The sequence below is a fragment of the Danio rerio genome, chromosome 1 (genome assembly GCF_052040795.2).
Source record: "Danio rerio strain M-AB ecotype USA chromosome 1, GRCz13ab, whole genome shotgun sequence".
NCBI lineage: Eukaryota > Metazoa > Chordata > Actinopteri > Cypriniformes > Danionidae > Danio > Danio rerio.
In genome coordinates this window covers 49,724,004-49,751,482 of record NC_141021.1, presented here as the reverse complement: position 1 = coordinate 49,751,482, position 27,479 = coordinate 49,724,004, and the positions used below count along the sequence as shown (strand labels likewise).

Sequence of the window (27,479 nt, the reverse complement as noted above, 5' to 3'; positions counted from 1 at the left end):
TGTCACGTTAACCATTGTCTGTTGTGTGTGTGAGTGTTGATTGTGATGCAGTCGTGGCGGTTTGTGGTTGTCAGGGTGGCTGAGGAGGCCATTGTGGCGTTTGTTAAACAGACTGAGGTTTACTTCACTCAACAACACATTTATGCCCACATCTTTTCTCTCAGTCAGCAACACGAGGCCGCTTTAAAGAGCTCTAGTGTTTTTACTGTTGTCCCTTGATGTTCCCATGGATCTAATAAAATCTTCTAATCACTTGGATTTGTTAAACGGTAACCACACACGAGTGCTTAGACTAGTGGTTATAAGTCTGGGCTTGTAAACTAAAGACAGCTAAAAAAAAAGAAAAAAAGTAAAAGTAAGTTGAAACAACTGTGACTAATTGGCGGTTCATTCCACTGTGGCAGAAGTGAGTGAGTGAACTGAGACACTTACAAAGCTTCTCATGATGGTTGAACACCTAGAAATATGATGGAATGAATCTATGAAAGAATAATCTATCTATCTATCTATCTATCTATCTATCTATCTATCTATCTATCTATCTATCTATCTATCTATCTATCTATCTATCTATCTATCTATCTATCCTTTATTTATTGTTCAATCCATCCATCCATCCATCTCTCTAATTATTGTTTCATCCATCCATCCATTTACTGTTCCATCCATCCATCATCCATAACTCTATGTATTGTTTCATCCATCACTCCATCCCTCTATTTTGTTTCTACATACATCCATCTGTCCATCCATCTCTATATTTACTGTTTCCTCTAACCATCGATCCATTCCTTTATTTACTGTTCAATCCATCCAATTCTATAATTATTGTTTTATCCATTCATTCATCTATTTACTGTTCTATCCATACATCCATTTATATCTCTATATAGTTTCATTCATCCATCCATTCATCCAGCCATCAGCCATCCAGCTCTCAATCTGTTGTTTCATCCATCCATCTCTATCCATCCACCCATCCCTCTATATACATTTCCACCATACATCTACCCATCTCTTTATTTACTGTTTAGTTTAAGCATCCTTTCATTCCTTTATTTACTGTTAAATTCAATCCATTAATTTCTCTAATTACTGTTTCATCCATCCATCCATCCTTCCATCCATTCATCCATCCATCCATCCATCCATCCATCCATCCATCCATCCATCCAACTATTTACTGTTCCATCCATCCATCCATTATTATGTCTTTGTATTGTTCCATCTTTCCATCTATCCATCCAGCTCTCATTCTATTTTTTCATCCATCCTCCATCCATCAATACATCCATCCAACTCTTTATTGACTGTTTCGTTTATGCATCATTTCATTCCTCTATATGCTGTTTAATTCATACATCTGCCTCTCTAATTGTTTCATCCATTTATCCAACTATTTACTGTTCCATGCACCCATCCATCCATATCTCTATTTATTGTTTTATCCATCCATCCATCCATCCATCCATCCATCCATCCATCGTTTTCTCCAGTCGTCCATGGTTACATTTTTCCATCTCTTTTTGTTTTATCTGTCTATCCATTATTGCATCCATCCATCTCTCTCTCTATTTACTGTTTCATCCTTCGGTCCATCCAACTGACCCTGCATTAATTTATATCTAAATTTACAGTTCTATTCATCTACCCATCCAACCTTGCATGCATCCTTCCCTCTATTTACTGTCCCATCCATCCATCCTTCCATCCATCTATCCATCTGACCCTGTTTGCATCCCTCCCTCTATTTACTAATCCATCCATTCATTCGACCTTGCATGCATCCATCCCTCTCTTTACTGTTCCATCCATCCATCCATCCATCCATCCATCCATCCATCCATCCATCCATCCATCCATCCATCCATCCATCCATCCATCCATCCATCTGACCCTGTATGCATCCCTCCCTCTATTTACTAATCCATTCATTCGACCTTGCATGCATCCATCCCCCTCTTTACTGTTCCATCCATCTATCTATCTATCCATCCATCCATCCATCCATCCATCAAGCCATGCATGCATCCCTCTCTCTATTTACTGTTTCATCTATCCACCCATCTGACCCTGTATGCATCCCTCCCTCTTACTAATCTATCTATTCATTCATCTGACCTTGCATGCATCCATCCCTCTCTTTACTGTTCCATCCATCCATATATGCATCAAGCCGTGCATGCATACCTCCCTTTATTTACTGTTTCATCCACCCATCCATCCATCCATCCATTTATTCATGCATCCATCCATCCATGCATTAATTTCTCTATTTACTATTTCATCCATCCAACCATCCATTCATCCCTCTATTTACAGTTTCATCCATCCGTTCATAGACAGCTAGAAAGACAAAGGATATGTTAAGAAACACTGATATAGGAAATGCATCAACAGAGGAAAGAAATCTGCACTCGTTGTACCATTTATTGGGTTTTTTAAAGTATACTCAAAAAAATGTTGACTCTGTAAAACCCAAATGTACATCGATACACATTAGAATCAGTATAAGTGCCTCCCTGCAGATCTGAGAGCGGCTCTAGAGAGCCCCCTCCATCCCATGGGCAGCGTGACTCAGCAACTCCTGGCAAATAGGCCAGTCAGCGCGGCTGCCAGTCAGTCACTAGGTCATCAGGCCAGCCAGCCAACCAGCCAGCAGGATATCTATATATACTGCGCAGAGCGAGCGTTGAGCCTGATAAATAATAAAAGAGCGCAGTCATTAGCCTAGATTATTTAGCTTAAACGCTGGCTTCCATCCACCACAATCAGAAGTCATTACCTCACAATGAGCAAGAGGTACATTTAAAGTTACGTGCCAACAGCTGCCAATCAAATTATGCCCGATGCCAGCATGAGGGAGGAAAGAACAGCAGTGCGCACACACAGGGAAACAATGCTGGAAAACAAAGCTGTACAGTTTATGAAGGCCAACAGCAAGACGAGGGAAAGATCTTCCTCTCAGCCACCCTGAAACAGTCTGCTCTCTGCTGGGCCCCTCGACCCGCTTGGAGGACTGCCAGAACAAATACATACAAACGCACTGTCAGACTCACAGCATATCCACAATTTCTAAAAAATATCCTCACAAGCCAACACTGTCAAAAACGACAGGGTTCCACACTATTCCTTCATATTGTCCCAACACATATTGATTAAGTTAACGCAATCGTTTTACAAATTTAAGTAGATTGAACTTAAAACAATTAAGTTGTCCTTAAAAAAAACGTAGTTTGAACAAACAGCAAAAGTATTTTTGAGTGTATTCCAGCACAGAAAGGGCAAGAAAAATCTAGCAAAATTACATATTTATTACTGTATTTAAGAGTTATACTAGGGAAAGAAAAAAACACAGGCTCAACCTGAAAACGTAGCCCTATATACATTTCTGGAGATAGCGAATTATGTAGCCAGAGCTACTTATGGCTGCATGTCATCTTTAAAACGAATGCTACAGAGTGATGCCATTCCTTTTCGCGTTTACCAGCTGACCGCTTACCTCCATATGGACGGCTTTTCCACTGTTACCAGTTTTTTCAGTAGCTCGCCATGTACATCGACAGACTTGAGACGCAGAGAGGAGCTGACCACAACCAGATTTGAGTCTGGCGAAGAATGTTTCCAGTAATCGGATGATACAAAAACAAAAGGCAAAAAATAAAATGAACAAGTAAATAAAAGGGTGAGAATGTGGTAAAATTGGAAAATATGATAAAAATCAGGACTTTTCTTTTTCTGCTGTGACATTCGGATGGGAGGGTCAGAATTTGGCATCAACAACATGAAACCATGGAACCATCCTGCCTTGTATCAATGATTCAGGCTGCTGGTGGTGGTGTAATGGTATGCCTGGTCAGACTGCTTTCTTGAACATGAAAATGAGTTCACTGTACTCAAATGGCCTCCAAAGTCACCAGATCTAATAGAGCATCTTTGGGATGTGGTGAAACGGGATTTTCGCATCATGGATGTGCAGCCGACAAATCTGCAGAAACTGCGTGATGCTATCATGTCAATATTGACCAAACTCTGAGGAATATATACCAAAATGGGGAAAAGTAATTACATTTAATCAAAATAACCCAATACATTGGGTTACATTTTATAACCCAATGTACTGGGTTAAAATAACCCATAGTTGGGAAAGTGCTATAATAACCTATAGTTATATGTTGGGATATTTCTAACCCAAGTATTTTAACTAAGTACTATTTCTTCATTGTTTGTGAACAAAAGTGTCTGGAACTAAAATGTAATGGAAAAAAGTATTTTCAATATTTTTGAATACTGTATATTATTAATTTACACAGTCATAATTATAAAATTAACTGTAGTACTGGTAATAGTAGCAATAATGATACCAGAATGGGGAAAAAATACATTTAATTAAAATTACCCAATGCATTGAATTAAATTATATAACCCAATGCACTGGGTTAAAATAACCCATATTATTTTATATAATACCATATAGTTGGGTTATATGTTGGGGTATTTTTAATATAGTAGAGATAAACTATTTTAATAGAGTAGAAACATCCAAGCAGGTGTGTTGAGTAAAGTTAGAACTAAATTCTGCAGGACACCTGGCCTCCAGGATTGAATTTGCACTGTTGCCAACTATTTTTATTGAAAAGGCGCTAAGCTTTGCCGGAAAAGTCGCTAAATGTTGCTAGATTACGATATTGCATACTATTGATGTCATCACGTTACACCGTTTCTGTTTGTTTAACAGCCTATGGTTAATAAAGGGGTATTTACATTTGTAATACGCTTTATGTTGGCATCTCAAATTAACTAAATGTATTGCTGTTTGAATGCAGTATATGAAAATGTGTAGTGAATCTCTCAGATGTAATAAACTCAGACAAGTTCAGAAACTGCCACTAAAATCTCTGTGATTGTGAACAAGTAAGGTCAAATTAAATTGTTAAAACAAAAGAAAAGCAGATCGGTTTGACTGTACTATGGAAATACCTTCACACTGCTGGTGCTAAATCATTTGCCGTCTGTACGCAGAGGATTGATCTGCTCTCAGGCTGCAGGTGGGAGAGACTGCTGTACGAGGACTGGGCCACCTGTGCTCTGAGGCGGGGGAAAGGCCAACGACATCACCCTTAGTTCATTGAGAAGAGTAGGGACGGTACAGTATGAACACATGAGAGTCTATAAAAATCTCCAGTAACACACAAAAAAGTCGCTAGATTTGTTGCTTTTTAAAAAATTTGTCGCTATAGGGGGTTTGAAAAGTTGGCAACACTGCGAATTTGGGCACCCCTGTTTTAAAGGGATAGTTCACCCAAAAATTCAAGTTTGCTCTCTGTTTACTCACCCTCAAATGGTTCCAAACATTTATGACTTTCTTACTTCTATTGAACACTTAAAAATAAAAGAAGAAAGCTGAAAACCTGTAACCCTTGACTTTCATAGTAGGAAAAACAAATGGAAGTCAATAGTTTGGAACAAGTGAAGACTTTGGTTGAACTATCCCTTTAAGTTACTCCCCTCTTAGCTCATCTATTAAGAGCAGCACTGCTCAGGTCAGATAGACAGGGTTACCTCTATCAGCGCTGATGGAACAGCATGTTGTATCAACACAATGCTTGTAGATATTAACCTTCAACCTCATTTTTCCTTCCTCGTTTAGGATAGTTAATTACAAGAGCCTGGCCAAGCTCCCCCTATTGTGTGTGTGAAGCGCGCAGTAGACCGTCGACTCATTTGTAAGCACTAAACGAACACTAATTCACGGCCACGTCAGTGTGGCCCTTAAACGGGCAAAGACTGAAGTAATAACACTTCTGTTTACATTCATAGGGGTTCACACCGGTGACCCCAACGGATGCGGTGAACTTTCATTCGCTCCTTCGTCTCCCTGGTTACACAGGCCCCGCCCCCCCACAGGCAGTTCCAGCCACACAGATGGCTCCCTGATGGTTTGTTTACATCTTATTTGCATGCAGAAATCTCCTCGTCTTGTCGCTGTCACAACAGACGATTGCGTCCGAGCTTCCAGTGCCAGCAACGACTGCAGGGGTGCTACTCCCTGGCTCAAACGCACAAGACGTTCACAGATCTGCAGAAAGTGTAGCTTTTAACGCAGCGCAATTCAGAAAACAGATGTGTTGGACAATATTCATCACTTATGTTCTTATAGCGGCAGCACAGTGGTGCAGAGGGTAGCACATTCGCCTCACAGCATGAAGGTCGCTGGTTTAAGCCCCAGGTGGGTCAGTTGGCGTTTCTGTGTGGAGTTTGCATGTTCTCCGCAAGTTGGCGTGGGTTTCCTCTGGGTGCTCCGGTTTCCCCCACAAGTCTAAAGACATGCCGTAGGTGAATTGGGTAAGCTAAATTGTCTGTAGTGTATGTGTGTGAATGAGTGTCTATGGATGTTTCCCAGCGATGGATTGCAGCTGGTAGGGCATCCGCTGTGTAAAACATATGCTGGATAAGTTGGCAGTTCATTCCACTGTGGCAACCCCAGATTAATAAAGGGACTAAGCTGAAAATAAAATGAATGAACTATTGTTCTTATAGCAGTGCTTCCCAACCCTGTTCCTGAAGTCACGCCAACAGCCCACATTTTCAACCTCTCCCCAATCAACTCATCAGAACACTCCAGAAGAGACTCAAAAACCTGAAGTTAATGAGTCAGGTAAGGGAGACATCGTAAATATGTACAGTTGGTGTGTCTTTAGGAACAGGCTTGGGAAACACTGTCTTATATCATATGCTGTTTAGAGGTATTTGTGTGTTTGTGTTGTGAGCGAACCGGGACGTGTGTTAACAGAGTCAATATGGCTGCGTATAGTGAAAAGGCTTCGTCGGAAGATATTGATTTTTTAATTACGCATCTTGCCTCAAAATAGCAGCAGAATGGCGCGCGCTCTATAACAGCTGGCCGCAGACCCGAGAGAGAACAAGCCTCATTGATATTCAAACCGCTCTTTATCAAGGGGACAGAGACCTGCAAGAGAGAGAGATATGGATGGAAGAGAAAGGAAAAATAGAAAGTCGTCGTCACTATCTGCATTGGTGGAGCTTGTGTGTGTGTTTTGTCGTTAATTTGAACTGTCATGTTATAATCTTAGACAAAGCAGGCCTTTTAGTCAAATTACACAGTCTTTAATTGCTGCAGAAAGATTAAAGATGGAGTCACATTTGTTTTATTTTGGTAAATTTCCACATTCGACACATGATGGGAAAACTCATTTTTTGCATATGGAAATTGAGTTTAAACAATAACTGAGAAATGCTTAAAGATAGGCCTGTTGTTAGCAGTGGTGTAAAGTAACAAATTACAATTAATGTAATAGAGTTGTTTCAGGAATTGTACTTTACTAAGTAGTTTTAAAAGGTGTACTTTTACTTTCCCTTGAGTACATTTTTAGTACTGTGTTGGTACATTTACTCCACTATTTTCCTTCAACCTTCAGTCACTACTCTATTTTTTTCTTGTCTATGGTGATTGGCTAAAGTCGAAAAATCTGTCCAATCAAATCGCACATAGAAAGTAAATCACATCATATTAAACTACCTCAAGATATGGGAGCTTTAAAAATGCAGCAAACATTTTGTAAGTATTAAAAGTGTCCAAGACGATGTGCAAAATCTTTCCACGCATTAACTCAGAGTCTGTTTATAGACTGCGTGTCACCAATGAGAAATTGAAGGATGTCGACTGTATGATGACTGAAATCAGCGAACAGCCTTAAACAATCACTAAATTAAATGAATGGAGAATGGAAGGAAGGGCCGAATGATGGAAGGACTGAACAAGAAATAAATTTGGAAATGCCGCTTGCTGGATATTCTCTCTTTTTCAGACCATTCTCTGATAACCCTATATGGTTGTGCATGAAAATCCCAGTAGATCAGTAGTTTCTGAAATACTCACACCAGCCCGTCTGGCACCAACAACCATGTCAGGTTCAAAGTCACTTAAATCACCTTTCTTCCCCATTCTGATGCTCAGTTTGATCTGCAGCAGATCGTCTAGACCATGTCTACATGCCTAAATCCATTGAGTTGCTGACATGAGATTGGCTGATTATAAATTTGTAGCAATTGGACAGGTTTTGAGCAATTGGACAGGTGTACCGAATAAAGTGGCCAGTAAGAAGATATATATATATATGGGCAATTCTTCAACTACGGGCACTTTTATGTCGTTTGATCAAATATCCAAAAATATATATAAGTTTGTTCAAACTCCTCTTTTTTTGTCAAACTAACAAACAAAGCCAACTTAAAAAAAATTACAAGCTTTCTGTTATGTTTTTTTTCATATTATTCAACCTCCTTTTAGTTGACAAAATCCCTGTTTTCGCCTTGTCGCACACCCAGATTTAAAAAAAAAAGAAAATAACATTTTAAAAGATTATTTATGTGAGAGAATTATCAATTCTATTTTTATACAAAATATAGCTGTCGCACAGTATCAGAGTCATTTCCACCACAACACTGTAATGGCGCTTTAAAAAGTTTGTGTGAAAGATTATTTAGGTACTTTCTATGAAAATGAATAGTGCCATCGGAGAACATGGTTTTCATTTTTATCAACAACACTTGAAGAAAAATCAAGGTAAATATTGCTTGATAAAGAAATACATTAATATACATCATTTCCAGACATGTTGTACTTCAAAGATGTTTTTAAAAACCAAAGAAAATAGGGGTAATTAAGAGTGTTTTGTATACATGAACGGCGAGTAACAATTCAAAGCGAATCAGTGAAGCTATTTTTCACAATAAACTGTTGAAATATCATTTCCACCACTGTCATTTCCATCACTGTCATTTCCACCACTGTCATTTCCATCACCACACACATTTTTTAAAAATATCTGAAAAGTTCTCATCACACATTACAAGCGTATTCACAATGTATGAGTTCATGCTCTATTCAATATACAAATTCAGTTCATTTATTTTCTAATAAGCTCTTAATCAAATTAATATTAAATTTTAGAGTGTGACAGGTGTTCAATTCAGCATGCAACTCATTTATTTCACTGACAAATGTATGATTATTATATATATTGTGGAAAGACTGGTTAAACTAGATACAAAAATAGTCTTAGACAATGTTTGACTGCCTTCATTTTGAAATAAGCTGTATATTAAGATGTGGTGGAATTTGTTCAGTTCACGATGGAAAAAATGTTTCTCTTCTTATCTAAGTTTGTCCTCTTACAGATCTTAAAACTAGACAAATTGTTCAAACTTATGAGGCAATGTTACATTAATTTTGAACAAGTTTTTTTACTCAACTTCACAAGGCTAAAAGTGCCCGTAGTTGAAGAATGGCCCATATATGTGTGTTTGCATATATTTAGTTTGGAGCCATTTTCTCTATATATGTCAGCACTGGCTGCCAAATCAAATTAAAGTTTTGACTGCAACCTTTGGTGGACTACCGAATCTTTTCCATTGTAAGATGGTACATAAGAAAAGAGAATTTAACTTATTAACTCTGACTTTTTAAATGCTGATAACAGAATATACGGTTTATTTTTAATTTAGAACCGAATGCTTAAATCCAATCTATAAATACAGCACATTAAAAGCAGCAGAAGTTCACAGTTTTACTATTTGAACAAGAATTCAAATTAAAGAGAAAAACTCAGCAGGGTACAGCTGTGCTGCTGAATATACCATTGAGGTCAAAAGTCTTTTTAGGGGAAGAGTTTTGCCTCTGTGTGTACATTCAAGTTTTGCTGTTAGCACTTGAGCTTATTTCCGAAACACACAAGCATGCTGTTCCAGCAGCTCACCCTCATATAGAGGGAACAAGCTAAAAATATCACACACACACACACAGGCAAGACACTCTCTCTCCTTTACACACACACAAAGTTCTTTACCCTCTTTTCAACTACTTAGTGTTGCCACAAATGCCCTCTTATCGCTCGTATAACACCCAAAGCACAAATGAGCATTATTTATTAAAATCATTAGTTCTAATATAGTAGCAGTAGTATAGAGCTGGGTCTTTCACCCTAACCTTCACATATAGTTTTCCTCTCGCCGTCTGAATTAAGCCCAGCACCTTGACTCAACCTTGCCTGAGGCTCTATTCCTCCCTAGACCAGCAGATGAACAGCGCGGACCACCGGCGTTACATGAATACTTTACCATTTAAAGGAGCACTTTATTCAAAGGCTTGATTAATTGGCTTTATTTCACTTTATTCTAGACATAGAGATCTATCAAGGTAAAGTCACGGAAGCTTTCGTGTGATTACAGCATCAATGACATGAAAGAAATAGTTCACACAGTGAACGAATTGAAGTATCTTGGCATAACACTAGACATTCATTTAAAATATAGTCATGTTAAAAATATAAGAAAGTCAAGCCAATTCTGTTTTGGTTTTATTAGAAGGTTTTCAACATATCAAACTATGAAATTATACATGCACACAATGATATTCTCTCACTTGACCTATTGCATTACATCATGGTCACAAGCCTCTTTAACTACATTGAAGCCTTTTGACTCAATATATAAACAAGCAGTTAAAATTATGGACTTAAAGCCTATGCGATGGCATCATTGTGAAGTTTTATGTAAACAAAACCTTTTTAGTTTTGATAGTTTTATTAAATTTGATTATCTTAAATTGTTTTTTAAATGTTTAAATAATCATGTTGTTTTCTGATCTCGGCATCAAACCTCTCGCAGAGTCACACGAGCAAATACTAATGGTGACTGTCTAGTGCCAAAGTGTGAGGCCTCTTTTGGTCAATCTGTTTTCTCTGTTAAGGGTGCCAAACTGTGAAATGATTTACCGGTTAGCTTAAAATCAGAAAGTATTGTAAATATTTTAGTAGTGTTCTTAATAAGTGGTTAAAAACAAAACAGCAGTGTCTGCACAAATAGTCTGTTAGTTTGTTTGATCATGCCACCTTTGCTTTTGCCTTCAGTAATTTTATGTAAAGAACTATAATGTTGTGTATATGTATTTATTATATTTCCATCTTGTCCATTTTTTCAAGCCTCCTGCGGATAGGTGTTGAGAATTAGCAAGTTTGCTAAAACACTTGAACAAATGCTTTTGGTTGTCCAGTGTAATTGTGATGCCCATGTCAATAAAATAAAATAAAATAAAATAAAATAAAATAAAATAAAATAAAATAAAATAAAATAAAATAAAATAAAATAAAATAAAATAAAATAAAATAAAATAAAATAAAATAAAATAAAATAAAATAAAATAAAAAAATAAAATAATAAAATTCATTATTTGTTCAAAAATTATAAGAAGCAAAAGAGTAAATATGCACCAGTGGGTTAAGTTCATTTAAAGTAAAAAAAATGTAAAGAATGAAGTATATTTTGTATAACTTCACTGGCACAAATTTTCATGTTTACATCACAATGAAAACCTTTTAAGTCTGTTATTTTCAAATCTGCTTTAATGTACATGGTTTTTGAAAACTACATCATTGTTGTCTTCGTAAATGCGTAATTCTGGTTTCTGAAATTGTCAAAACACTATAAAAAGTGATTAGTTGGCTTTACTTAAGCGAATAAACCCATTGCATTTTTATAAATGTGCACATATAGTTCATCTATGCTATAATTTAATTTTAAAGGTTTTAAAAATTGTTGATGTAAACATATCTCCAACAGGCACACGAAGTCATAGGACAATAATATTAGGTTAGATTTAGGTTGTGATGTCAGGTGACCAAAATTCAATGCCTAGCCAGTGTACAAGTACAATGTTATTTTGAAAACCAAAAACTATGTCAAATAACCTTGATAGTTGATTTTAGGTTGTGTTAGAATGTGATCAAAATCCAACATTAAAGCCAGCAATGACATTCATTCCTCATGTATGGCAATAAAAATCTGATAGACGTCTGATTGGTAACGTCCATCACACAACGTCAAGCTGTAACATTATTAGACAAACATAGGCTTATTCGAAAACGTAAATCAGTGCTTTTGAAAACACTATTGGTTGGGTTTTGGAAAAGGGAAAAGAGGGTCAGTCGATCGGTCAGTCAGTCAGTCAGTCAGTCAGTCAGTCAGTCAGTCAGTCAGTCAGTCAGTCAGTAAGTCGACAGCGACCTCCGGTGGATTTACGTGAGAACAACAGGTGTGAATAGTACTCGCAAGAGAAATTTGAGATCTGAAAATGGGTACACAGCGGCCTCTGATAGATTTGTGAAAAAAAAGGCAAAAAACGTACCTCCTGGAACTTATTTGGCGCTCTCCTGAATTATATATAGCAGTACATTTTTAGAATGAGCCCTGGCTGCATTAGACGTTGATATTTGGTTGATTTTAGGTTGGACATTGGACATTGATGTCGGCCTTACGTTGTGTTCTGACATTAACACAATTTTTCATTTCTAAACGGTCATATGACGTTGGGGTACAACGTCAATCTGAGATCATGTTGATGTGCTGTGCCTTCTGGGTCTCAAGTCAGTTTTTTTCTCAAGTGAAAGTATTTTGATCAATTTTGAGCCATTTTAGATATTTATACTGAAAAAAGAAAAAAACAGAAAAGAGAAAAATCATTGCAGAGTTATTTAGACGTGTTCCTAAGCTCCCCTTTTTAATACACATTTTAAAAGTCTATCTATAAATACGTTAAGTCTTTTGAGACTGTATAAAATAGCAACCTGTGAATCTGGTCATGAAACATCTCCGGTTTAAAATCTATGACTTAATCTATTTTTATTTTTATTATTTGTATTTTAGTATTACTTTTAAATATATATATATTTTTAATACCAGTTTGTTACTTTTATTGTCTAGTTTGTTTTATTGTAAAGCACTTTGGATCAACTACGGTTGTGTAAAATTGCGCTCTTTAAATAAAGTTTGCCTTGCCTTGCCTATGACATTGCATGCTGTGTTTTTCTTCACATAAAGATACTGTATATCGTACACTGTAAAAAAATGTTGTCCCAACAGAAATTAACTAAGTTAACTTTTTCAAATTTAAGTGCATTAAACATAAAACATTTACGTTGTAAAAATTGTGTTGATCCAGCTCATTTTAAATAAGTAGTTTAAAAAAGCATCAGATATAGAGTATATCTTTGAATGTATGCCTAAAGTGCAAAGTCTTATATACGGTTTTTCTTATAGAGTGCCTTTTCCAACATATGTATAAGAGAAGCAAAGACATTCCGCTAAATATCTCCTTGTTCAGCAGAAAATAAAAAGTGAATAAGTCCTTAAATAATAATTCTCTAATAATATATATTTCTTCTTAAATAATACATTTAGATACCTGACTGTGATGGCAATTGCTCTTAGCTGTAAACACAGAAGTTGCGAGCTCAAACTCAAGTGGTGTTGACCCAGGAACTGAGAAGTGCTGTGATTTTCAGCCTTATTCTGTCAGCGCTCTTCCCTGGAGCGTGACACTTCCCCATGTTCTGCCCTGGGTGGTTCCAGAGGGTCTGTCCTGGCAATTAGTGTACCGAAAGTCACTTTAAATGAGAATATATGTGCTACAAAGCCAAGTGACGAAATGGCCAGCCTGTTTAAAATCCTGACAGAGCGAACAAGCTTTGGAATGTCATGTTAACGTTAAACTTTGCTCATTATGTTTTACGCATTGTATCTATATCCATATTTCATCAGCAACCTAAAGCTTATTGGGGGAAAAGTGTAAGATTTCTGCAAAAATCATATTGAAATTATATTACTTCCACAGCGTTACTGTAAGGTGACTTAACTTTCTTTTTGTATAAATATGCACATAGTTTATTGACTTAAGGGAGATCTTAAAAATGCTAATGTTAGCGTGATAAAACTGAAAGCATACCCTGCAAATTGTCATGCAAAGTCTGAACGCATAAATGCGCACTAAACAACATCACTACACAACCCAGACTCTGATTATGTGCCCCATATGCATTCCCGGACAGAGCAAAATGCTTCCAAGGAGCTACGTTTTTTTGCCAGTTTTTGTTTTCGTGAATCCACCAGAGGCCGATGTGTACGCTTTTTGAGATCTCAGATTTCTCTCTCGAGTCCCCTTCGCGCCTGCTCTTCTTGCGTAAATCCATCAGAGGTCGCTGTCGACTGACAAACTGACTGACTGACTGACTGACTGACTGACTGACTGACTGACTGACTGAAACACTGGCCTGCCCTCCTCCTTTCATAAACCCAACCAATAGTGTTTTCAAAAGCACAGACTGACCCATGATTATAGTAGTTAGTAATTATGATGTTTTAATACTGATGATGTAATCATTTCAATGCGATCAAGAGTTTAAGAGGTATGCATTTACATAATTTGAAAGGCGGGACAGCCTATAGCACGGATGTCAAACTCAATTCCTGGAGGGGCGCAGCCCTGCACAGTTTAGTTCCAACCCTGCTCCAAAACACTTAACTGTAGGTTTCAAACAAGCCTGAAGGACTCAATTAGTTTGATGCAGTGGGTTTAATTGGGGTTGGAACTAAACTGTGCAGGGCTGCAGCCCTCCAAGAATTGAGTTTGACAACCCTGGCCTATAGCAATGATCGAACTGAATGTTTTGAAATTTTCTCAGTCCTACAACTTCAACAGAATATTAAGATACAAATACTTTCTGACTACTTAATTTAAATAATGCTATCAAGATGTGAAGACACTTTGAGTTAGCATAACAAAGAAATGCAACAGGTTTACTCAATTTTTAAAGTCAACTTATGGCTTTAAAAGCAACGGTTTAGTCACTATATTTAAAAATAAAGTCAGCAAATCACTTTTTACAGTGGTAAAGGTTTTGTATTCTATCTAAACTTTGTATTCTTTCACAAAATTTTGCAATATAAGCTACTTTAATATGCAATAAAAATGTAATGCAATTTTACTCATATAAACAATGAACACAGGCTCATTCAGAAATGTAGCTGTATATACATATCTGGAGATTGCGTATTATGTAGCCAGAAGGACGTATGGCTGCATTTCGTCTTTTAAACAAAAAATACAGGGCGGTATCACAGTGTTCCTTTTCGCGCTTACCAGCTGACCGCTTACCTTGCTGTAAGGAGTTTGTCCAGTATCTCGACATGTAAGTCGGTGGACTTGAGACGCAGAGAGTTGACCACGATGGCGTGGTTTGAGTACAGTGAAAAAAAAAGTAAATTTATAACGATTTGTGGAACATCTTATTGTCCGTAGACGTCGCTCAAGGAGCATCCACGAAACCAAAAAGAACAACAACCAAAAAATAAAAGGAACAAGTAAATCACAAGGTAAGAATGTGGTCAATTCTGAAGACATGGTAAAAATCAGACGAGGACTTTTCTTTTTCTGGATTGCTTTTGAAAACACTATCGGTTGGGTTAAGGGAAAGAAGAAGGTATGTCGGTCGATCGTTCATTCAGTCACTCAATCAGTCAACAGTGGCCTCTGGTGGATATATTTGAGAATAGCAGGTGCGAATGGCACTCGCGAGAGAAATCTGAGATCTGAAAAGGCGTACACAGCGGCCTCTGGTGAATTACTGAAAAGAAAAACTGCAATAAAACGTAGCTTTTAAAAAGTATTTGGCGCTCTCCAGAAATGTATATAGCTGTATATATTCAGAATGAGCCTGGGTGAGCAGAATTCAAAAGCATTAAAATATGTGTTTCTTCCATCACTACGTCTCTATAGGGCCTCCATAGTACCAGAACAAAATGTATTTGAGTTCCACCGTCAGCAGTGTTCATTTAAACTGGAGTTGTACAAAAATGTATATAGTGGCAAGTCTTACCAGTGGTTTCTGAATACTAAAGTGTCAAGCTCAGGCGGAAGTGCAAAGGCTTGGAAATATCTCGGAAAAGTGGTGTAACTGAGTTTGGAAAGCTGGTCTCGGATCAGTGCAATGTTTAAGTGGGGCTGGTACTTTTCCATGCATGATAAAATCACCTCATTGGCCCAAAGCTGTCATCAGAGACGGGGAGCCGTTCCTTACAGCTGGCCTACCTAAAGAGCCCCCTTTTCTCAAAATACACCAACACGCGCACACAGGACACATATAACACAGCCTCATAATGCACTCAAACCCATTACACTGTGCACACACACACTCAGGGCGACACACACACTCAGTGTTTACATCTAGACTATACCCCCTCCCCTTGAGACCCATTCCACATTCCTTCACCAGACTCCCTGCATTCCTGTCCTGCCGAGGAGGGGGTCTGACCGACTTTCCCCCTCTCTTTCTCCTTCACTATCTCTCTCTCTCTCTTCTGGCCTTTCTTTGTCTTGGCCATTTCTCCTTCTTTATCTTAGTGAGAAGCCTGTGAGATGATCAGGGCATCAGTGGGATTTAGTGTGAATGTAAGAAAGATGGCTGCAACAACAATAAAACAGGAAAAACACACATACGCCGGCTTCATACCAAAACCCAGCAAGCTTCCTTAATGTCTAAAGGCAACTGATTCTGGCCAATGTAAAATAGACAACATGTCAACATATAGTGATGTTAGGTGCTGTTCAAACAGAATGTGTTTTTCCTGTCTACTGCACTACTTGCAGTTCTATTGCTGTTCAATGTAAACACACGCTTGATAGATGTGTGTGAACGTTACACTCGCCTCTTTCGAAGTGCCAAGCATGTAAGCGAAGCATTTTTTAGACGCCGTGTCAAGATATTCAACTTTCACACAGAGAGCAGCTCATTACTGTCAGTTCCACAGCAGTGGACCAATCAGAAGAACTTGGAGGCGGGGCAACTGTTGCAAGCTTCTTTTTATAGTAGAAAGTTTTATATACAGCGATATCATAGTGGAGGAGGTGCTCATTGTGGCTTAGTCCAGATATCATGAGTTATATGATGTAGCTTGAAGCGATTATTATAACATATTGGCTGTTTCTCAATATCCATTCTTCAGCATTATTACATCCTCGTGTAACTTTATCATCAACTGTCAAAGTTCAGTTCCAAAACTCAAGACCACAAGAACTGAAGACACGTAAAAGTTGCTGGATGTGTTCTAGGTATTGAGAACGCATCAATGCAGACTTGGGCAGACTCGGGTAAAATCAGTATGCGAGCCGAGTAGTGTGACCGAATTCATAGAATTCGAAAATCAGTATGTGAAAAACACCCGGATGACTTACTACTTCCGGCGAGATTCTGAAGTGCCTATCCCATGCACGCTGCTACCCCATGATGCCCCACAAGAGAATTCATGAATGGGAGTGAAGTGACGCAACCGACTCAAGTGGGTCATGTGATCATGACAAAATGGCTGATGTAGTACGTCCAAATTCCATTCCTACTTCACCCATTCATGCTGTATAGGACATACTTTTCTAACGGCCGAATAGTGCGTTTAAATTCAAATGCAGTACCTACTGAGTAGTAGGCGGTTTCGAATGCAGCCTTGAGCATTGAACTTGCTCTAGAAGTCTCAGAAATCATTGCGACTGAAAAGGAGGTGGGAAGCGCAGTATTTTGTATAGGTTTATTATTAAAGTTCAGAGATAACGTTTGTCTCAGAATTTCCCTAAATGAAATGGTGAAAGTAAATTTAACCATGAAAATCTGTATAAAGGAATAAACACATTATTTGCTAAAATTTGTGTTAAAATCTGTTTTATTTGGATTGTGCAACATATATTTGTAAGGTCTTTATGCATAGTATATATTTTGAAAAGGGGAAAAACAAATTATTTTATGAATGCTGTAATGTTTAAATAATTACCCATTACAAGGGTCTAACCACAAGTCTAACCACCTATCATAATCATAGACTGAATACAACTGATTCCATTAGAAACAATATTCTGGACTGTGTCTAGCTGTGTAGTATAAAGTCAGTGGTTACACTATGGAGACAACTTTCCTGTTGTAACAGAGCAACAGACTGAACGTGAAGCCACACATACGCACATGTTGTGAAAGACAACAATAGGCGCCTGTAGCAGTTTTGTCCCCACTGTTTTCAGTCTGCTTTCCCAATCTGAGCTGAAACTAATTCCAGTGAAGTGTTCTTCTCAGGGAAGCAGCAGTAGATTTTCCCCTCCCTCTCTCCTCACACACTCCCTGCTGCTTATCCAGACTACAGCCTGATTGGGTGTTCAGCTCGCCGACTCTTTTAAAAAGTTTAAATTTGCACATGCCTAAGAAACTATCAACCCATGCTCATTTTTGATATGTACCCCTGTACACATTTCTGGAAATTGCGAAACAAAATTAAATTAGAATTTTCAGCTCACGCAATCTTTAAAAAACATTCTAATATTCAGATTTTCTGCACAAGGGATTCTTCTTCTTCATTTTCTTCTTTTATAATAATAATAATAATAACAATAATAATTAAAGTATATAATATTAATGATAACAATAATAATTATTATTCTTATTAATTTTAATTATTATTATTAATATCAATGTTGTAAACAGTTGTGTAGCTTAATATATTTGGAATCTGAGATGCATTTTTTTGTTTCAAATATATCTGATGACTGAAAGTTCATGAGATCATTTATTTGAAATAAAACTCTTTTATAACAGGATAAATGTACTTAGTGCTTGCTGAAATTGAAAAATGGCTAAATTAAATAAAGCGCCTTTTTCATTTGCTCACAAGGCTAGACAGCGTTTGCAGTGCTACAATATAAAGTAAATAACATTACATCTCTTGATTATGACAGGTAGGCCTGTCACGATAAGGAATTGTTGTTTTGCGATATATTGTCACAGAAATTGCTATAATAAGCCATATTTCTGTCATTTTGAGATCATTTTATGCCACTGATTATATATATATAATAATTATATAACAGCATAATTAATGTAAATAGCCATAAACAATTTGAAATACTCATCATTCTAAAGGTTATTTAGATACTATAATTTGATGTTAAAAAGTGAAATGTCCTATTATATATACTATTAAATGTCCTATTAGGTAAATGTCCAATTATAAACTTTGACCACCTTCCACCACTTTGAGGTTTGAAGGTGAATTTGTAAATATATATTGCAACGGCATCTCCAAATATTGCACGATAAGTCAATATATTGATTATTGTGACAGGCCTAATGACAGTAAATAAGACAAAAAATGTCATTCTGAAGCGATAAAGCAAACTGACGCAATGCTTCTTGACATCAGTCTAGTGTCAAACAGTATACGTCAAAAAACATTGAAACTTATAGATTACAGGCGTTATAGACAAGAATGCACTGTGTTTGTTTGTAGTGTGCATGGTCCAGCAAGTCCTGAAGCGAGAGCAGTGTTGGTATGGAAACAAGAATATCAGCACGTGGGGGGAGGAGAGAAACCGAAGGAGATGCCAAAAAGAGCAGAGATAGATGCCAAGAAGCAGAGGTGAGTCCACTTCTCTGGGTTTCAGCCTCAAACATGTCTCTCTATTACCTATGAGTAGGGCCAGACGGAATCTGCAGAAGTTCTTTGCTATTTATGCAGAAAATTATTTTGGGAGTATCATAAATAATACCTTAATATGTGAATTAAAAAATAACTTAATGTTTAAAATGCAAATCCAGTTGGATTTACTTTATTTGGTAAACAAAGCAAGTCTCTCATATAAGTCTCTCAAGGCTCTCGGACTAGTAGATATATTATATATATATATATATATATATATATATATATATATATATATATATATATATATATATATATATATATATATATATATATATATATATATAAAATAAAGAAAATATTACTTTACAAACTACATTGTACATAAATGAGAAAAAGATTTCACATTAGTCAATAATATTACAGTAATTAGTTTAAAAACTAAATAAATAAAGATCTACACAAATTTACTCAAGTAAATAAACAGAATTAATGATGGGCTAAAACAGAAATCCGCAGAAATCTGCGGAATTCTCTGTGAGCAGATTCTGTATGGGCCTACCTATAAGCACCTCATCCACGTCTTACACTTCTCTTGGCCACTATCTCACTCTGGCCACGTCTTCATCTGTCCCTCTGCAGTCACTAGCTGGTTTTCCATCCATCTATTGTTAAGTACATTTTGTAATATCACATTTAAACAAAATGCTTGATACCAAACACCAAGATGCACAGAAATTTAGAAAATCGAATGGGCACAACTGGGTAGAATAAACTTTTGACCTAATAAGAAATCATTGGTTAAACTACAATAGAAACACATTTATCAAAGTCGCTTTAAGGGAAGTCTGTTGCAACCCAGGCTCATTTCAGATACGTACCCAGGTCTACCTTTCTGGGGACAGTGAAACACGTAACCGGAGGTACGTCTTCTAGCATTTTTTCTTTTTGCAAATCTGCCAGAGGGCGCTGTGTATGCTTTTTGATCATCACAATTATCTCTCGTGCATCCTTTTTTCGCATAAATCTACCAGAGGATATATACTTATACACTTCAACCAAGCAGGTCAACTTGATGTCAACCTTTCCTAAACCCAAACGATAGTGTTTTTGAAAGCAATCTAGAAAAAGAAAAGCCCTCACTGTTATGTGAGTTCACCGCATTTTCAGCCTGTTGTTTAGTTTTTATTTTTTCGTTTTCTGGAATTGATCTTCATCGGACTTAAAGTTTGTCATTGCGGTCAACTCAGCGGTCAAGTCTGCCGACATATGCGGTGCGCCACTGGGCAAACTGGTAACACTGGAAAAGCTGTCCACACTGACGTAAGCGGTCAGCTGGTGCCGTTAAAAGAAGCAAAAGTCGGCTGTGGGCATCATACCGCTCCATATCATTCACTTTCGCTTTAAAGACAAAATAGCCAGACGTACCTCTGGCTACACTCTAAAAAACATTGAGTTGTTTATTTAACCCAATGTCTTTGTTGGGTTATTTTTACCCTTTAGTAGGTTATTTATTAATAATTCTACTGGTTGAGTTAAATATTTGGTGTTTTGTTGGGTTATTTTAAACTTTTATTTGGTTATTTATTTAATAACTCAACCAGTTGGGATAAAAATTTGAATTTCAACAGTCAACTGATCTAACTGACACAAAACAGCGGTCTTAATATGCGTACACAATGTTGTTTTTGCATAATAAAAAAGTTTATTTAAGTTCTAACACAATAATATTGTTGGTATTTTTTAAGCAAATTACCTCTCCATGTCGTGTTTTTATATCTGTTTCACTATCCAAGACCATCTTTTAGAAGCGTTTGGATGTGGTTAAAATGTATTGTACATTTTAGACACTGAGTGAAGCCTTCTGCAGCTGCTGGACAGTCTTTACAGCACACAGAGCTCCATATTCTGCTCCATCAACACGTGATTTTCTGCTTGCTAAGTTTATAACTGTCTGCTTTTTGCTCTGTTTCTTCATTGTTTGTGATTCTTGATTTATTTTACCAAAAATGTCTGGAACTAAAATGTAATGGGAAAAAAGCATTTTCAATATTTTGAATACTGTATATTATTAATTTGCACAGTCATAATTATAAAATTAATAGTAGTACTGGTAATAGTAGCAATATTGATACCAGAATGGAAAAGAAATTACATTTAATTAAAATAACCCAATGCATTGGATTCAATTATATAACCAAATGCATTGGGTTAAAATAAACCATAGTTAGGAAGGTGCTATAATAACCTATAGTTGGGTTATATGTTGGGGTATTTTGAACCTAGCTATTTTAACAGAGTAGATCAATTTGAGCTGTCCAGAAATGTAAACAGGCGTACGCATCCACAATGAGCCTGTGTTGGTTATTTCACTCAGCGGCCATCTTTAAAATCGTCTCTTTTGCATTTTTTCTAATTGGGGAAACATCAAATTCTCCAAAATTGTTTACCAAGCTTATGATTACGTTACATATTTGGAATCACCAATAAAATTAAACAACAACCGTCTCATAAGTTTTGCTCTAAACATTCGAATCAAACAAAATCAGCATTTTTTCAGGTTGATTAAGCTAATGCGCACTCGAATGGAACGAGATCACGACACCAACCTCATTTATGGCCTCATCACATGGTCATCCTCTGAATAATGCTTTGTGTGATCACTCTGGTCTTCTGAAGTAATTCACTACTTGGCCTTCATGGCAAATCTCCTCCCAAAAATGACAGGGACTCTTTGTTTACAAGTTTGTTGACGTTCGAGTAGTTGCTGTTAAGTGATATGTGTTGGACGGGATGGTCTGTACCTCACATTCCTTTCCTACAGAATACAAAACAAAAAAAAAGAGATTTCAAGCTTTATTTGGATATTTTCTTATGTCTGTGAAGCAAGTGTTTACTGAGATTCCAGTACGTTTGTTGACACTGTCATCAAAGGACACGTTTAGACCAAGCACCTCCCCAGAGAGTGGTTAGTCTATAGCAATCGATGATTGGATCCTGTACTAGAAGGTGGGGCTTCATTAGCCATATAGTCTGTAACACTTTCCTCCATTCAAAACTATATGAGTGACATGTCTTGTTTATTTTATAGTCCATCCATGCATGTGCATCAAAAAAGTCATTGGATTTTGTTATGAGAGATCATACGGGGATAAAAATGAGTGCCATAGGATGGCATTAACTGACAAACCAGCGTACCAACCACATTGTCAAACATCTGAAATATTATTTTGGTTATTCCTCAGCCAAAGTCTGTAATCAAAGTGGTTCAGTTTTATTACCTCCATAGAACTGTCTTGAGTGTTTGCGCTACCAAAGAGCATCTCACGCCTCCAAACGCCACTGTGCGCCTAGGTCCCTTTAGGGCAAGTCATTTCACTTAATTACGATTACATTTCATATTAGGAATCACTAATAAAATTGAGCAACAACTGTCTCTTTAGTTTCGTTTCAAAACGTTCGAATCACACAAAATCTGCAGAAACTCGCGTCTGGTCCGAGCCCCTCCCCCCTAGATTCAGCAGTCTATAGCGATTGCTGATTGGTTCCTGTACCAGTAGGTGGAGCTTCATTTCCCCATTCGAAACTATACGAGTGACACATCTTGTGTATTCTATAGTGCTTGTGTGCATACATTACATTTCATCTTCTGAGGAGCAAGTGATATATTATAAGAAAAAAGACCTACACTGGCTTCTCCTACCACAGCAAACTCAATCTTTCTATTGAATATTTGGCTCCATTTTATCGGAAAGTGACATTTTGTTTCCAGTGGCTCATCAGATGGAAACAAATTGTTTATTCGATATTACAGTTTTGCGCAAATTTAATTTAAATCTTTGGAGGGAAACATAGCTATACTGTCACTTTTGCCCTGATCGCTGTTTGCCTCATATTTCCATTCATGTCCTGTCCATAACCAGCCAGTGTGTGTGTGTGTGTGTGTGTGCTCCTGCAATGTCTCCTCAGTGCACTATTTCTGTCATCATACTCCCCTGCTGCAGCGGTAATAAGGAGCCGAGCTGTGAACTGTGATTCCTGCTCGCAGCAAAAGCTCTAATCCAATCCTACCACAATACTTATGCACACATGTAAATTGAATAGCACCTCCTAATAGGTTTAAATTTCATTTTTATGTAAAATATACGACACATACACACGCTAACAAACAAGCATTCTCGTTGTTTTGAAAGCCCTCAGCTGTTGAGATGAGACAACAAGAGTCTTACGCTAACTAACAAAAGTGTCTCGGTGGTGACAAAGGGTTTTGATTTATACCCACTTATGACTGATTAAACCGATTTTAGATCTTTTCTTTACACACATGTGTATAATAAGGCCACTTGTGCAAAACAAAAGTGCGTACAGTCGTTTCAGCGCTCAAGAGTGACAGGGTAATTCATTGAGGGGTATTTTGTTATGCTCTCAGTTGACTGGATCGGTAATAGCAGCAGTTGCATTTTCCCCCACAGTGTTGAATGATAAGTCGAGCCACCAGCACACAGCACTGTCAATCAGAGCCGTAATGGCTCTCAAGGAGGAAGCCATTTTGAAAATGTCACTAAACTCAAGTTCTAGTTAATATTGGATGCTTATATAATGATATACAGTGAGTTTAGATGAAGTATTATTATTTGGTGTGCTAATAAAACAAATTAACAGAGCAGGTTGCTGAATTAGATATTTATTTGATATTTGTTTAAATTGCTTAACAATGACAGGAAGCTTTTTTCTGCCTTACAAACCAGATAAATGAGAGGTATTTTGAAGCTAGCTTGCTGTTCTTTATCCATAGTGCTAAGACAGACGTTTAAACTAAACTGTATATCAATAACATTTAGCTTCTGTGAAAACACATTTACCAAAGTCCCTTTAAGGCAACTCTGTTGCAACCCTGGCTCATTGCAGATACGTACCCACGTCTACATTTCTGGGGACATCGAAATACGTAACTGGAGGCAGATCGCTCACAGTTTTTGTATCTGCATATCTATCAGAGGCCGCAACATACATTTCAGCAGAACTGGGGTGCATTTCCCAAAACCATCGTTAGCCAACTAAGGTCACAAGTTTGGTCGTTGCAAACATAGTTCATTGATTTAGTAATTTAGCAATCAAATCTGTCGTTCTAATGAACATTTGCAAACAGCATCGGAAACCTTTACGCTTGTAACTACACCTCTAGAGCTGTAGTTAGAACCATAGTTCCTTGATGTTAGAAACCTACAGTTTCATTTCGATAGTGATCTGAAATTTAACAAACAAGTAAATTCAGTTGTTAGATGCAATTTTTTCCAATTGCGGTTTGTGGCAAAAGTGAAGTCATTTCTCTCTTTTAATGACCTTGAGAAGGTGATCTATGCTTTTATTTTGGGAAGACTTGACTATTGCAACTCTCTGTTCTGACAGGGAATCGCAAGTATGAGCACATATCCCCAGTTCTTTCCTCTCGGGGATGGCTGCCTGTTAAGTCACAGATTTATTTTAAACTATTAGTTTTTGTTTTTAAATCCTTAAATGATCTGGCATCTTACTTATCAGACCTCCTATATGTATATAACCCTGGTAGGTCACTGAGGTCTTCTGATCAGTTTATTCTTTCGGTACCAAGGTCCCGGTGAAGGCGAAGTGGAAATCAGGCTTTTGTTGTTAAAACTCTGGCCTTTTTAATGTTGAGGGTTTTGCCTTTTGTTTTAATTTTCATGTATGTGATGTAGGTTTTATTTTAATTAGTATTGATTGTGTTCAGCACTTTGGGAGCCTTTGTGTTGTAAAAATTGTGCTATATGAATAAACTAACTAAACTTTTCGCTATTCATTTTGAACATTCTAACATTTAAATTTGTAATGATTAAAAAAATAAAACCAGCACACAACACTGTCAATCAGAGCCTTAATGGCTCTTAAGGAGGAAGCCATTTTGAAAATGTCACTAAACTCAAGTTCTAGTTTACATTGGATGCTCACATTATGACATAAAGTCAGTTTAGATGTAGTATTTTTTGTGCTAATGAAACTAATTAAAAGAGCAAGTTGCTAAATTTGATATTTATTTGATATTTGTTTACATTTCTTGACAATGACAGGAAGTTTGTTTTAATGCTAACGTCATATAATCCTTTAGAAAATTGATAAAATTCTAAATATTACTTTTTTATGTTTTATGTACAACAACAAAACACTTTTTTAGTGCTAATGTGACAGTACACTTTTAGGAACTTGAAAATATTCAAAATAATACTTTTTAACATATTTCCTAGCAACAACAGGAAGCAGCAACATAATAACAATAATACAACGTAAAAAAAAATGCAACAAAATAAAGAGGGAAATATAGTTTGCACAAGCTTTTTGCCTTACAAACCAGATAAATGAGAGGTATTTTCAAGCTAGCTTGCTGTTCTTTATCAACAGTGCTAAGACAGGCGTTTAAACTAAACTGTACAGTTAGCATTTAGCCCTTATGATCAATACCAATTACCTTCTGCTAATTCACACACCTTCAAAGTCAGGACTCAGGAAAATCTCTCACTACTTAGTAAATACATCACTGTGGTGTTGTTAAAGTAGAGTTATGTTGTAAATATGAGTATTATGAAGGCAGTATGAAGCGCTAACTGCTTCTGTAGAACATATACAGATAAACATTTACAGGCCTGACTAGCGTAGCGTTAGCACCATTCATTACACATTAATCAAGAAAGCCATTTACTTTCATTAAATGGCAAAATGGCTTGCTGACCTAAGGTAAAGAGGACAAATATATGCAAAGATTAATTACATTTAGTGCTATTAGTCTTTGTGATTTCCATACACATTCTTGAAAATGTGAAGAACAGGTGTGAGACTGTTTCTGGAAAGCAAATTCATGGTCACTTCGATCTGAAAATGCTATTGAACAGTGACTAAGCAACTACTTTCAATAACAACAACAGCTCATGAGCTTTAATAAGGAACCAGTTGACCTGCGTGTAACTGCAATCCATCATTCGTTAGTTAGAGAATCAATGTGCCGTCACCGTTACAAGAGTCTGTCCTGAAATATGACCACAACACTGTCAGCGTCTGTAACCGCTATAACCAACAGCTCTGAATTTAACCATGTCTGAATTTGAGTGCTAAGAAAAATCTTCTTCATGTCAAATATGATTGATAAGTGTATACAATCCTTCAAAAGTTGTTATAAAATGATTATTATATGTGAATATTCATTCATTGGAGTATATATTCACAAGTAATTTCAACTTACATTACATTAAACTAGCTTAAAACATCAAGTTAAATGAAAAACTTAAAACACGACTTAATTCAAAACAAGATTAATTGATTTTAAATTTAAAAAAAAAATTGTCATAAATTTTTACAGTACGCACACTTAATTTGTCACAATCACCAGTGAGCCAGGCTTGCAGATGCCTGGTGAACATGCATAATCGCCTGGACTACAATTCTGTCAATTTAAGAACTACATATCCTGTCATGCACCTCACACACACACACTTGTTTTCGGATCTCAGATGACACAGCTGGTAGCTGATCAAAGACAGATTACATGAACTATTTAAACATCTCACATTCCCACACACATTGCTGAGTCTTGTTAACCTGTAGCACTATGAAGCGTTCTCTGTGTCTAGTATTTTTGTGTTTCTTGACCCAAGCCTTGTTTCGTCATTTAAGTTATTGCAGTCTGCACCGGCCTTATTGCTTGTGAATTGACTACACTTCTAGATTGCCTTTGTGTTACTGTTTGCTTGACTGTTGCCTGCCTGACTATTCCTTGTTAAATAAAGCTGCACATAAATCCTCACTTCTTTGTCACCCGACTTCCTGGATGCACAATTTTATTTATATATATATATATATATATATATATATATATATATATATATATATATATATATATATATATATGTTATTTATTAATATTATTAATAAATGTGCACCTAAACTGTCCTGTTTCCACCAAAATTGTTCGTCGAGAGCTCTAAAGGGTCAATATACTTTCGTTTCAATATTGGTTTCAATGGTGCCAGCATAGAAAATCTTGGGCTGTGGACAATGTAAAACATGTATTGCTCTCTAAAGACTTCACTGTCTTTCCCACATCTAGGAAAGTTAGGTTGTGGATAAGTCCCAACAAAGCGTACCAACCAGACTGCTGCATTTCATTA

The 27,479-nt window shown here is 36.8% G+C and overlaps 1 protein-coding gene across 6 annotated transcripts in view; it reads right to left on the bottom strand.

Annotated features, from left to right (window-relative positions):
• The window catches only part of bcl9 (BCL9 transcription coactivator), a 181,786-nt gene that overhangs the window by 93,289 nt on the left and 61,018 nt on the right, over positions 1-27,479 (bottom strand). For 3 of the 6 annotated variants that reach the window (XM_087235577.1, XM_087235586.1, XM_087235582.1), the window contains exon 2: positions 21,915-22,123. The exons of the other annotated variants lie outside the window; for them this stretch is intronic. The gene's annotated coding sequence lies outside the window, so the exon portion shown is untranslated. The remainder of the gene's footprint in view (positions 1-21,914; positions 22,124-27,479) is intronic. 6 annotated transcript variants of the gene reach the window in all.